Below are 13,660 nucleotides of genomic sequence, written 5' to 3' on the forward strand. Positions count from 1 at the left end.
CAAAACAAAAATCTTAAGTAAAATATTAGCAAGTAAAACTTAGCAGCATGTTTTTAGATAATACATAATTACCAAGTAAAATTAAAAGCAGAAATGCAAGGGTGATTTAAAATTAGGAAATATAATTTACCATATTAATACACCTAGATGTATGTTCTCAGACTAAAAGTTAGCACCATTCTTAATGCTGACACATTAAAATCATTTCCATCAACACCAAAAACAAGGTCAGAACATACTCTTGTACTATTATTAGGTAATATTGTTGTATAGGTACTGATCAATGTAAATAGCCAAAAAATAAATTCAAGATATAAAATTGAAAAGAAGAGGAAAGTCATGGTTATCTTTAAAAGATATGAAAAGTCCAAACAATTTGAGGGGAAAAAACAAATGGTAAATAACAATTAGAAAATTGATGTAAAAACTAGATGTTTTCTGTGCAAAAAATAACCAGGTTAAAAATAATATAGGGGGAAAAAGTTCACAGTCACAATGGCAACAAAACAGAAATACATTTAAGAGAAAGTGTTCAGAACCTATGAATTTTTTTTAGGGATTTATTTATTTATTTTAGAGATAATGAGTGTGGGGGGTGGCAGAGGGAGAGAATCTTCAAGCATAGTCCCCACTGAGCATGGAGCCCAACTCAGGGCTCGATCCCTTAACCCATGAGATCATCACCTGAGCTGAAACCAAGAGTTGGATCCTTAACCAACTGAGCCACTTAGGCACCTATGAATTTCTGAAGAATTAAAAGACTAGAATGAATGAAGACACAACTGGTATTTGGCTGAGAAAACTCAAATTTTTTAATGTTTTAAAAAGATTTTATTTATTTTTTAGAGAGAGAGAAAGCACACTAGAGTGGGGGGGGGAGCAGAGGGAGGAGCAGAGAGGAAGAGGAAGAGGGAAAAAGGATCTCAAGCAGACTCCCCGCTGAGCACGGTGCCTGAGTCAGGGCTCAATCTCACAACCCTGAGAGCATGACCCTAAGATCATGACCTAAGCCAAAACCAAGGGTCAGACGTTTAACCAACTGAACCACCCAGGCAACCCTGGGAAAACTCAATTTTATAAAGATGGCAAACATCAATAAATTGATCTATGCATTCATTGTGATACCAACCCTACCAAACCACTTAGAAAGTGATTCTAAAGTTAATCTGGAAAATATATTTGTGGGAATAGGGAGTAAAATTCTGGACAAGAGAAAGAGAAATGATAATGAACTAGCTCTACCAGATAATAAAACATATTATAAAGCTTCAGTAAATAAAACAGTACACTACAGACACAATAGACTGATCACTAGCACATAATGGAGAGTTCAGAGAGAAATCAAAATGTGTGTGGATTTACTATAAGAATAGTATTTTGAATCAATGGTGGAAAGATGGTTATTCAATAAATGTTGCTGGGTCACCGGCCAGTCTTTTTCTGGGGAAGGGGAGGAAGAGGATGGGAAGAAGAAGAAGGATTCCTTTCTCGCTAGTTTAGTAAAGTGAATTTCAGATGGGTCTGATATAGACGTTGCAAATAGGAGCATGAAAGTACCAAGAGAAGATACTGATGGATGCTCTTCAAATTCTTAAAGTGGGGATGGCTTTCTTAAGCATAAAACAGAACCCCAAAGCCTTAAAGGAAAAGGTTAAAAAATTAGGCTACGAACAAGGTAAAATCTCCTCTTTAATGGAATCTGCCATAATTAAAGACAAAAGAGAAACTTGGGGGGGGGGAGTCTGCCACACATTAGGCAAATGGAGCAGCACCCATAGCTCCGGGGAGAAGGGAACAGGAGAGTGAACAGAGGAATGAGAGGAGAAAGAGCAAGATGACAGAGGAAGAAGAGGGCAGGAAGGTGGAAGCATTCAAGAAAGAAGAGAAGAATTCATTTCCTCTGCTAGGAAGTTGCTTCCCCTGGGGTGAATTTCCCTCTTTCCAGTCCACTCCTGGAAGACAGTGTGGCCAGCTCTTCCCTGCAGACAGGGAATATTCCAACACCTGGTGACTGCAGAGAGGCTTGGTGATCACAGGAAGGCTTGGTTGACCATGCACAAGAGGCTGCCAACTCTAGGCTTGCAGAAGTAGCTTAGACCTGAGCCAGTTATGTCTCACCACCAGGAAACCCGCAAGACCTTCAAACGGCAGAGGTGACTGCCTTTAGGCAAACTTGGTGACTTCTTATGGGTGCCAAGACTAGACTTAGCACCTTTGAAGTAGGCCAGTATTTTCCACAGCAGAACTCTTTTGTTTTTCAAATGAAAATTAAAAATACCTACTTACCTATCTTTTACACATTTTTCTTCTCCCCTGCCCCGGTCTATCTGTATATATGCTCAGAGATTTCTGAAATAATGTTCAAGAGTTGTAGATGGTTCTATCCAGGTGGTAGAGTTTAGGAGTGGATATTAACTTTCTTCTTTGTATCCTGTATTGTTTCTTATAGTAAACATGTGTTAGTTTCATAAAAACAAAATCAATATATTTTAAAAAGGAATTTAAACAATTAAAACAACCTATGGCTTTGAAATGTCAAGAATTAAAAGCAACGATATACAAAAATTAACTCAAAATGACTAATGGTCCTAAATGTAGAACTCACATGGAAGAAAAACATAGGAGAAATTTTCTTGACTTTAGGTTAGGCAAAGAGTTCCTAGGTATGACATCAAAAGCACAATCCAGAAAAGAAAATATTGGTAAATTGGACTTCATCAAAATTGAAACTTACGTTCTATGAAGGATACTGTTAAAAGAATGAAAAGATCAGCCACAGGTTGGGAGAAAATATTTGCAAATCATATACCAGACAAATGACTTGTACCCAGAAAATTTAAAGAACTCTCAAAACTCAACAATAAGGAAGCAATTCAGTTGTTTAAATGGCAAAGATTTGAATAGATATTTCACCAAAGAAGGCATATTAATGACAAATAAACACATGAAAAGATGCTCAAAGTTGCTCATCATTAGATAAATGTGAATGAAAACCACAATAACATACTAGTATGTACACATCAGTTGGCTAAAGTTACCAAACAAAAGCTGACAATACCAAGTGCTGATGAGGATGGGGAGCAACTGGAACTCTCTTCCACTTCTGGTAGAGATGCAAAATGACACAGCTCTCTGAAAAACATAGTGTAGCAGTTTCTTTAAAAAGTGAAACATGGGACACCTGGCTGGCTCAGTCAGTGGAGCACGCAACTCTTGATCTCGGGGTTGTGAGTTCAAACCCCATGTTGGGTGTAGAGTGTACTTTTTAAAAAAATCTTTAAAAAATAAAAATTAATAAATACAGAGAGAAACATACATTTACTTATGTCCCGTGAATCCCCCTGTTTTTGTTTTCATCCTAGAGAAATGAAAACCTATGCTCACACAAAAACCTGTGCACAAAAGTTTATAGCAACATTTTGTAATCACCAAAACCTGGAAACAAAATCCAAACACCCTTCAATAGGTGAGTAAACTGAACTATATCCATACAATAGCATACCACTCAGCAGTAAAAAGCAGTGAACTATTAATACACAACATCTTCAATGAATCTCAGATGCATTTTTCTAAGTGAAAGAACCCAGTTTCAAAAAAGATTACATACTGTATGACTCCATTATTCTGGAAAGGGCAAAAATAGAGAAACAGAAGACAGATCCATGGTTGCCTGGAATGGATATAGGGAGAGGATCTGAAGTTAAAGGAGCAGCACATGGGAATTCTCTGGGTTGTTGCAATTTTTCTGTGTCCTGTGTGAGGTGGTGGTTAAAAGGATCTGGGTATGTATAAAACTCATAGGAAAAAAGCGAATTTTACATTTGTAAATTTAAAAACTTTAAGAAGACTCCCCAGTGAACATTCTGCTTTCCACATGCAAAACCTTGATGTGAATGAACAGCTGTATCAACCCAGACAGAGGGGGAGAGAGTATAGACTAATGCTTGGGGCGCCTGGTTACCAAGACTTTATGGAAAGACATAAGATTGGGCCCTTGTGGTGACACTAGTTTATTCATGAACGTAGCTGCACCGTTTCATAAGAAAAACAAAACAAAACAGAAAAAGAAGACCACCCAAAGTACCACAAATACAAAATAATTACATGTCAAAAAAATATCGAAAACAAGGGCTATTGAGGAGCATGTCTACTACTTATCAGTTTCAGCACCCAGTCAATTTCCACCTTTTTGCTTTGGTCACACAGTATTGAGAAGATTCTGATACCTAGAAAAATGTAGTGCAAATGGCAACGTATTTCGAGTTCACCTTGCAGCCTCAAGATAATCTTCTATTAACCTCAGAAGCTTGAAAGAGAACAGAAAACTGGTGTGTGTGTTTGTTTACAACAGAGAATCACCAAAGGTATCTGACTGCTTGCATTCCTTATTAATAAATAAATAAGGTGTTACAAATGGAGAACTCCAAACTTACGTGTTATGGCCATATTTTTAAGAAATCAAATTTATTTATAGAAATGAAAGAAGAATCTTTATTCTTGGGTTCTACTTTTTAAAAAATGAGTTAACGCGACAGTAAGCATTAACACATCAGGAGTTGTCAATAGATTCAAATTTAATATATACTTAATTTGAGTATGTGTTACTCTAATTACAGTTAAAAATGTATTTGAAAAAAAATTAAGAACAAACATTGAAGAGAGCCCTGCAGCACCTGAGTTTCTACAGAATACATTTAAAAACCACTCAGCTACAGCATGATAAACACCATCCAAGCCAAACATGAGAATGTGGGTGATCAATCATTCAATGGAAACCTGTTCCCGCCTCATTTACGCGATGGTGGTTTTCAGCTGCTACATAGTTTGCATGTAACTTATTTCCAGCCAGTTTAGGAGCTTTTTCAAAGCACTTTATCTGTCGAATCTATACATTGTCATCTTCATTCATCCATTCAAAGAATAGTTATTGATACCTACCATGCACCAGGCACTGTTCTAGGCACTGGGGAAGCAGAAGAAAGCAAAACAGACCAAATTCCCTGCCCTGATGCAGCTTAGACTCTAGAGGGGAGAGAAAGGAGAGAAAGGAGAGAAGCCAAAGTAACAGGCTGCAGGAGGTGGTAAGTGTTGCTATAGATTGTATGTTTGTGCCCCTCCGAAATTCATATGTTGAAACCTAATCCCCGATGTAACGGTATTTGGAGGGAGAGCCTTTGGGAGGTGATTAAGTCATGAAGGTGATGGGCTTCATGAGTGTGATTAGCGCCCTTATGAAGGAGACCCCAGAGAGCTCCCTTGCCTCTTCCTCCATGGACACTGGAAGAAGAGGGCTATCTGGGAACCAGGAAACAGGCTCTCACCAGGACACCAAATCTGCTGCTATCCTGCCCTCAGATCACAGCCTCCAAAACTGTGAGAGATAAAGTTCTGTTGTGGATAAGCTACCCGTCTACAGCATTTTGTTACAGCAGCCTGAACTGGCTAGGACAAGTGCCATGGAGGAAAATAGATAGGGCAGGTAAATAGAGGAGTGCTTTACCTTACATCAGGTGGCCAGGGAAGGTCTCACTGAGAACGCTGATAGTTGAGCAAAGACTCGAAGGAGGTGGGGGTTGAGCCATGCAGATGTTTGGGGCAAGAACATCCCAGGTGGAGAGCACAAGTGCAAGGACTCAGGGTGGCACTGCCCAGGCCTGTGTGAGTGTGAGCAAGGCCAACGTGGCTGCAGCTGGAAGCAGAGACATCACAGTACACGTGTCCAGAGAAGGAAGGACACTGTAAGTACAGACTCTGGCTGCTTTGGGACCCTTAACCACAAAACAGTAGGCTCCGATCCTTCTCTGCCCCTTTCCCTTCCAGAATCACTGCCTTCCGTTGCATTTGGGAGAAACAGCCTTTGTCCCAAGTGCATTCTTACCAAACATGGAGCAGACTGCCTCTCTGCCTCCACCTGGCCACCGCACAGCCCTCTGCACACATTGTTTCTTGTCATCTTGGTTGTTGGGATTAGTATTCTCTGCTGATTCAATGCTGCTCCTTCAGCCCTGGTCTTAGGAGATGAGAGGGCCTTGCTCCAAGCAGAGACCAATGCCCTAACCAGATTCCCGAGCACCAATGGCACAGCCCATGGTGTGTCACGGACTTTTCTAAGGGCTTGAGGAAACCATAAGAGGAATGCAGTGCAGGAGGAAAGCCTGGATATCACCACCCCGAAACCACCGCCCACCGAGCATCTCTCATCACAGCGAGCTCTTTCCTGGCTGACTCTCTAAGAGGCCCGCTCCTCCACCAACCACAGCACTTCAAACCCTGCTGTCTCTTCCCTAGTCCTTCGTTGTCAAACTCCTGTCTCTGCCCTCAGGAGAAGTCCCAAATCTCACAACATAACAGCCTCTCCTTGAAGAAAAACGTCACTTTATTCTGAAAAGCCCCTTGTCCTCGTTGTCTTAACCCCAGCTCCATCCAGGTGACCCTCTAGGCCTTGCCTTGCCGAGCCAGAAGGTGCCTAGAAGCATCTCCCCTGTGCCAAGGTAAGACTTCCACCATTCCCTAGAATACAGAAACACCAGCGTTTTCTAAAAATGGCAACATTTTACTTCTGTGGTGCTTGATACAATCAAAAACAATTATGTGTTATAGAAAACACAAAGCAGGAGCCACGTTACTAAAAGGTTTTAATTTCTCTTAAACCCAGAAGGAAGAATGAATTTTTAGGTAGGCGGTGTCTTGATATATAATAGTAACATATTTGTCTTTATAACAATGTAGCCATGAAATATAATTTTAAATATGTGCTATGGAGGAGGGGACCCATCAGGGCTCCCAGCAGGAGCCCCATGACAGTCCTAAAGTGACCCTGCAGCCAGTCAGAGCCTGCCATGACTTGAACCTGACCGGGGCATTCGCGCTCAGCAGTTTGCCTATGCCACGCAGACTTGGTAACAAAATTAGAGCAAAATAAACGTGATCCTTAAGCAAAATAAAATAATGTTTATTTCAAGTTATGAAAAAAGACAAAAGGGAGGAAATTAGGTAGAATTAAACTGACTTCTTTTGTGACTCTTTTTTTCTTTTTTAAGATTTTATTTGTTTATTTGAGAGTGAGGGAGAGAGAGGGCATGAGCAGGGTGGGGGCAGAGGAAGAAGCAGACTCCCCGCTGAGCAGGGAGCCTGACTCAGGGCTCCATTCCAGGACCCTGGGATCATGACCTGAGCTGAAGGCTGATGCTTAACCAACTGAGCCACCCAGGCGCCCCTTGTGACTCTTTTCTAGGCTCTAGGTCCTTGATCCATGTTCCTTTCTGGAAGCAGGTCAGACATTGAATAATAACAACATGCTCTTAATAATAATAGTAGTAATGATGGTAGTAACATTGAATCTGACGCAAGCTCTAGTCCAAGTGCTTTGCATGCAAACTCACTTATTCTTTGAGAAAGTCATGATACTTTTAGTTGCAAGAAATAGAAATCCCACTCTAGGCAGCTTTTTCTGCCCACGGATCCTGCCCCATGCTTTAATAAAAATACCTTAAAAAATAAAAAAGAAATCCAACTCTAGCAAGCAAGCTTAACACATATGAAAAAAATGGGAGAAATATATTGACTCATATGGCTGGGGAGGGTTCCGAGCAACCCACAGAATCAAAGGAGGGTAGGAGCAAGGAGAGTCTTGGGGGTGGAACCTGGATTCAACACCAGGCTTGCTCTCCATCCACCTCATTTCTGTTCCCTCATCATCTGAGAGTTGCCATAGGGCTGATAGCTCTCCAGCAGGCCAAGCTTGCTCCCCAGGTTAGAGACCAGCCTTATGCAAAGAGACGCAGGACCCCAGCTTGTACACAGGAAGTATCTGCAGGTGACCTGAAGGGTGAACCAATGGGACCTGAATGGAGCCCCTGGAACATTCACTACAATTCTTTATAGCACATGGCCTCCCAAATGGGGGAACTGCTTCTCCTCCAGCCCCAGCCCCAGCAAGCCCTGTGAGGCACCCTGATCTAGCAGGCTGAGGTCAAGTTCCCACCGTGGACCAATCACAGGTCAGGGGAACAGAAGGATGCTCCCTAGGGAGGGGGGCAGCTTCATCCGTTGGGAAAGAAAATGTTCCACTAGTCTTTTCCTCCACTCTCTTCAGTAACTAAAAGCCATATTCATCATATAAGTACTGAGTCCTAAGGCAACGACTGGCTTGGCTTTGCCCAGCGACCAAGGCGCAGACAGACACAAAACTGCCTGTTTCTCCAGTTTTCACCAACTTGATCCCCTGCAGGAAGAAGACAGTCGTTATCAAAAAGGCAATTGTCATTCTCCTCTTTAGAAAAATTCCCATTAAAGATAAAGCAAATTTTAATTAGATTAAGTATCCAATTACTGTAATTACATTTTTTAAAAATTCACATCATGAAGATGACCCTTTTTAAAAGGGCTACAGGAATAATTAGTGTATTCATATTAACCAAAATGTATTGGATAATATTTATACCCAGAAGACAAAGTACATTACACACATTTCACCTTTGGGGAAAGCTTGCAAATGTTTTGGCAGTGGCATGAATATTTATAGGCAAGAGTGTGCTTTAGCAAGATTATGTGAGGAAGCATTTAAATGCTCACCAATTTTTACCCAGGGGTAAAGTATACAGAAAATGTAGTGCAGAGATTATGGATATGCAAAGTGTGACTTAGGCAGAGAATTTCTATCAGTTTGCTTAATTAATTGGAGCCAAAGACTATTTCTTCTCATTCGAGGCAGAAAGGCCCAAGGTATCCAACTGTGACTTCTCTCTGCTCGGCATCTGCCGGGGGCAGGGGCCAGTGAGGAGAGGTGCTAGGAGAGTGGTAAGGACACTCTTACCTTGACCATACACCACCCAGAAGCCTCGGTCCTCATGCCCCCAGCCTCTGCCCTCCCACTCCCAGTAGGGGCAAGCTTTAGGGTGAGGGATAGGGGCCTTGTAGAGGCTTCCTCCCGATAGGCTTGCTCCTGAAACCGTCTCCCCTTTTCTGATTCTAGTTTTCTTCCTTTTACCTGCTTTGAGGTGTAGCTATGACTGTTGTTTCGTGTTACACCCAATTGCCTTCCAAGCTCCATCACATTTGCTAGCTCAGGGAGAGAGGCAGCACAAAATCCATTTCACAGGTGACAAAACCGGGGCTCCGGAGCTTGAAGCAACTCCCAGAACCATGCCACAGAGCCCGCCTCTCGAGGGATCTCTGCTGCCACTGCTCCCAGGCCTGCGTGGTCTCAGCTCCGCCTCTCAGGAAGCTGCTTTGGCCGCCACCAATGGCGGGGACATCCCACCTCTGCCACCACCTAGGACCATCAAAAAAAAGCAGCCCAGCCATTGCTGTTTCCTCTCAGAGATAACTTCCAAACCGAAGTTGGGCATGGGCAGGTCTGGATGGGGAAGCAGACCTACGCCTGGTGGCGAGGGGAAGAATATTTTGCTGGATTCTCCATTGACAATGTGAGGCTCTTGACACCAAAGAGAGGGCATTCAAAAGATTTTGGCCATCCACCATGAACAGGTGTTTATTACATTTCCTTCATCCCCGATGGAAATTCTGCCCTTCTTTCAAGGCCTGGGTCTGATATACCCTCTGTGTGCATCGTACCCCATCTCCTGCCTCCTTCTTTAGCTTCTTCATTCTGGGCTTTGGAGTTATAGGTCTTCCTCCCTTCTGCTCAGTGTTCTCGATATTTGGGTCTCCTTTCCATGTGGACCACCCCAATTTCCTGCCTATATTAAGGGTCCATGACTTTACTGTAGTTCCTTTGGGCTCTTCTTTAAAACTGTTTTCAGAGATCAAGGTGCATCCTTGGAATCTCCTCTGGGATGGAAATCCTCAATCACAGGGGCAATTACATTTTTGGAAATAGCCAAAGTCACTGTATTTGTCTGAGTTCTCCAGAGAAAGAAGAAATTGGATATGTGTATGTGGTCAGGATGGCAGGTGGGGTTGCAGGGAGAGTAAGAAAGAGAGAGAGAGAGAAAGGGAGAGACTTATTTTAAGGAATTGGCTGATGTGACTACAGCAGTTGAGCAAGTCAAAAATCTTCAGGGTGGGCTGACAGACTGGAGATCTGGGAAGAGCCCATTCTACAGTTCACGTCCAAAGACCTCCTGCTGCAGAACTGTCTCTTACTCAGGGGAGCTCAGACTTTTGTTCTGTTCAGGACTTCAGCTGATTCGGTGAGGCCCACCCACATTATGGAGGGCAATCTACTTTATTCAAATTCCACAAATTTAAGTTAATCTCATCAAAAAAAGCACCCTCATAGAAACATCCAGAATAATGTATGACCACATATCTGGGCACTGTGGCCCAGCCAAGCTGACACATAAAATTAACTATCATGGTCACTAGGGGGCAAATATAGTGGATGAGGTAGAGTGACCTATGGTGGGTGAAAACAGTGACTTTTTGAAATGAGACTCTTTGAGGTGACTCTATTTTTTAACCATGTCTTTTTTAATTGAAATATAAATATATTGAATATTGAAATTGATACAGAACATATTAGCTTTAAAAAGGAACATATTAATTTCAGATGTACAACATGATTCAATGTTTGCATATATTGTGAAAGGCTGACCAAAATAAGTCTAGTTAATATCTCTCATGACAGATAGTTACAATTTTTTTTCTTATAATGAGAACTTTTAAGATCTCTCTTAGCAACTTTCAAATACACAATGCATTATTACTAACTATAGTCACCATGCTGTACATGACATCCCCAGGACTTATTTATTTCATGACTGCTAGTTTATATATCTTTTGGGGTGACTCTTCAAGGAAACTCTGACTGTTGATTCCTAGGAAGATGCATAGTTGCCTTGGAGCAGTGGCAAATCAGTGTGTGTGTGTGTGTGTGTGTGTGTGTGTGTGTGTGTGTGTATGTGTGTGTGAAACCAGCAGCCTCATACTTCAGTAAGTACCTACTGTGAGCCAGTTCTGTGCTTGGTCATGTCGTGGAAAGCAGACATAACCCTATCCTCCCAGGGTTCCTGCCCAGGTGAAAAGACCCAACAAACCCATGATAAACAGTGTCCACAGCAATTCAATGAAAGAAGAGCTAGCATGAGCTGGAGCACCCAGGAGAGCTTCCTGGAAGGGGTTCGGATTTATCTGGGCCTTCTATATTAGGCAAGGTCAGCTGTGAAAGGGGTGGAGGGAAGGAAATCATTGGCAGTAGCTACAGGCTAGTGGCTCCAGCTGTGGGCCCTCACGGGCTTCATTATCAGGCAGCCCTGCTGGTCATTAAAAGGCAGAGTAGAAATAGATTCCAAGGAGAAGGAGACGGAGGTCTTCCCCTTCTTTGGGGTGTAAGGCTGGGAGTGCCCTTCTCTGCTTCCTACTGCATAACCAGAGAAAGGTAGGTTTTCTGTCCTGGGTCTTGGGATCCATGAGCAGTTTGTTTCTGGGCTGAAATTGGATGTCAAGATAAGTGGAATAAAGGTAAATCAGGACTGTTGGGAAGGCAACTAGCATAGGGATAAAAACGCCAGCAACATGGGAGAAAGCTTCTAGGGAACAATTTACAAGCTCCACGTCAGTGGGATGGCAGGCAAGAGGAAAAAAGCTTAGTTCCAGTGCAGAACGATCAAAAAAAAAAAAAAATACAATGAGATTAAGCACTTAACGATTAGGGTCAGGCATTTATTCAGAGTTTTGTATTATCGTCAATGCATTTCTGTATGTAAGGGACTTAGAAGTATGCCTAGGAGAGCCTGCTGCCACCAGAACCACACTCAAAACCAGCAAACAAAAAACCTACCACTCCTTACAAAAGCATGTCTTCTGGCTGCTCATTACACCTTCTGTTTCTGTCACCTTCTAACTTCCCAGTAACTCTTTATTCCAGATTTTAACACCTGGATCACTACCTTCTTTTCCACCCCACTTCTGTCCTCATACTTGGGAACTTCAACATAGTGGTGTAATCTAGGTTTCCCACTGCAGCCTCTCATCACTCTGCATGAGCCCTCTTGCTGCCGTTAGCTCCTCCCAGACCTCACTTACTATTGAAGGGCCAGTCGCTTCCATATTTGCTTCCAGCGCAAACATATCTTTTGAGCTCCAGACCCATATATCTAACTGCATAGCAGTACCTGGATATTTCATGGAACTCAAATTCAACTAGTCACAATCTGAACTCCTTGTCTCACAAACCCGATTCTTCAGTTCTCAAAATGCTGTTATATGAACTCAATGCCTATCCAGTCAACCAAGCCTGAATTTCAGGGATGGGTCATCACAGTTTTCTCTGCAGCTCTTAGAAGCCATATCCCGTAAGATACCACCTCCATAGGCTGCACCTGTTGTCCATGAGTTCAGAGCTTCCCTAGTTCCAGAGTAAAACTGGTGGTTAAGAGGGCAAGTCCTGGAGTAAGCATGCCTGGGTTCAAGTAATAGCTTTCGACTGATACTGTGTAATTGTTTGGGGAATTATGTAAGCTGTTTCTTGGTTGTCTCATCGTAAAATGGGTATATTGCTTACTTCATAAGATTGTTAGAATCAGTTGTTATGGTATGTAAAATACCTGGAATACAGTAAGTACTCAACTTTTAGTGATGTTGTGATCTCAACAATGATGCCTGAGCAAAGCTGGTAGGGGTAACCACCCGGCTGCAATAATTGAGGAACAAGATGTGGAGGATTTCACCTGCTTCTTAACTAGACTTTTTTTTAAAATGACTTTATTTATTTATTTATTTGAGAGAGCGAGAGCATGGGGGGGAGGGTCAGAGGGAGAAGCAGACTCCCTGCTGAGCAGGGAGCCCAATGCCGGACTGAATCCTGGGACTCCAGGATCACGACCTGAGCCAAAGGCAGTCGCTTAACCAACTGAGCCACCTAGGCGCCCTTAACCAGACTTTCAACCAATCCTTTATTCAGCCCCAATCCACATCTTTGCCTTTAGAGAAACTCAGTGCCTCCAATTCTTAAGACCTCCTAGGTTCTGAGGGGCAAATTGGTTTGCCTCTTAAGGGCTTTCCCTCAGTAGACACATCACTCCTTAGGCTTTACACCTACACTGCCCAATATGGCAGCCACTAGTCAGGTGGCTATTAAGCCATTGAAATGTGACTTATGAGTGCTATACATGTTGAAATTATATTTTGGGTATATTGGGTTAAATAAAACGTATTAAATGAATTTCACCTGTTCGCTTTTTAATGTGGCTACTAGAAAATTTTAAATTATATGTGACTCACTGTATTTCTTCTATTGGAAATGTTGCATCTTACAAAATGTTGACATTTCTTGTCTGTTATGTTCTCACTCATTCTCCTTAGTCTTGTAGTGGTTATACTCCATCTCTTTATTTTCATTTTTGTGAGGTGTCTGGGGGAGGAGAGGTAAATGGGTGTGTTCCATCTGCCAAGTTGAACCGGAAGTTCTATCCAGGCTTCTTACAATCTCTCTCCTGCTTATATTTGTATCCTGTCCCTTTATAGCCTCTATATTCTGTCAGGAGCCCTATGGCCCAGGCAAAATGAATCACTTGTAATCTTCGGAAGGCACACAGGCTTTCGTGCCGTTGCTTTCTCTGCACCGTTTGTCTGAATAACTCCTCCCACCTGTCTGTCTGGTCACTTACTCTTCAAAAACTCAAATTTCACCTACTTTCAGGAGCTTTTCTTGACCCCTCCTTCCAGTTGAGCTGTTTCAGAGTCCGGAATACTTCCG

The sequence above is a fragment of the Ursus americanus genome, chromosome 16, assembly GCF_024610735.1.
Source record: "Ursus americanus isolate L20-20 chromosome 16, mUrsAme1.1.p, whole genome shotgun sequence".
Taxonomy (NCBI): domain Eukaryota; kingdom Metazoa; phylum Chordata; class Mammalia; order Carnivora; family Ursidae; genus Ursus; species Ursus americanus.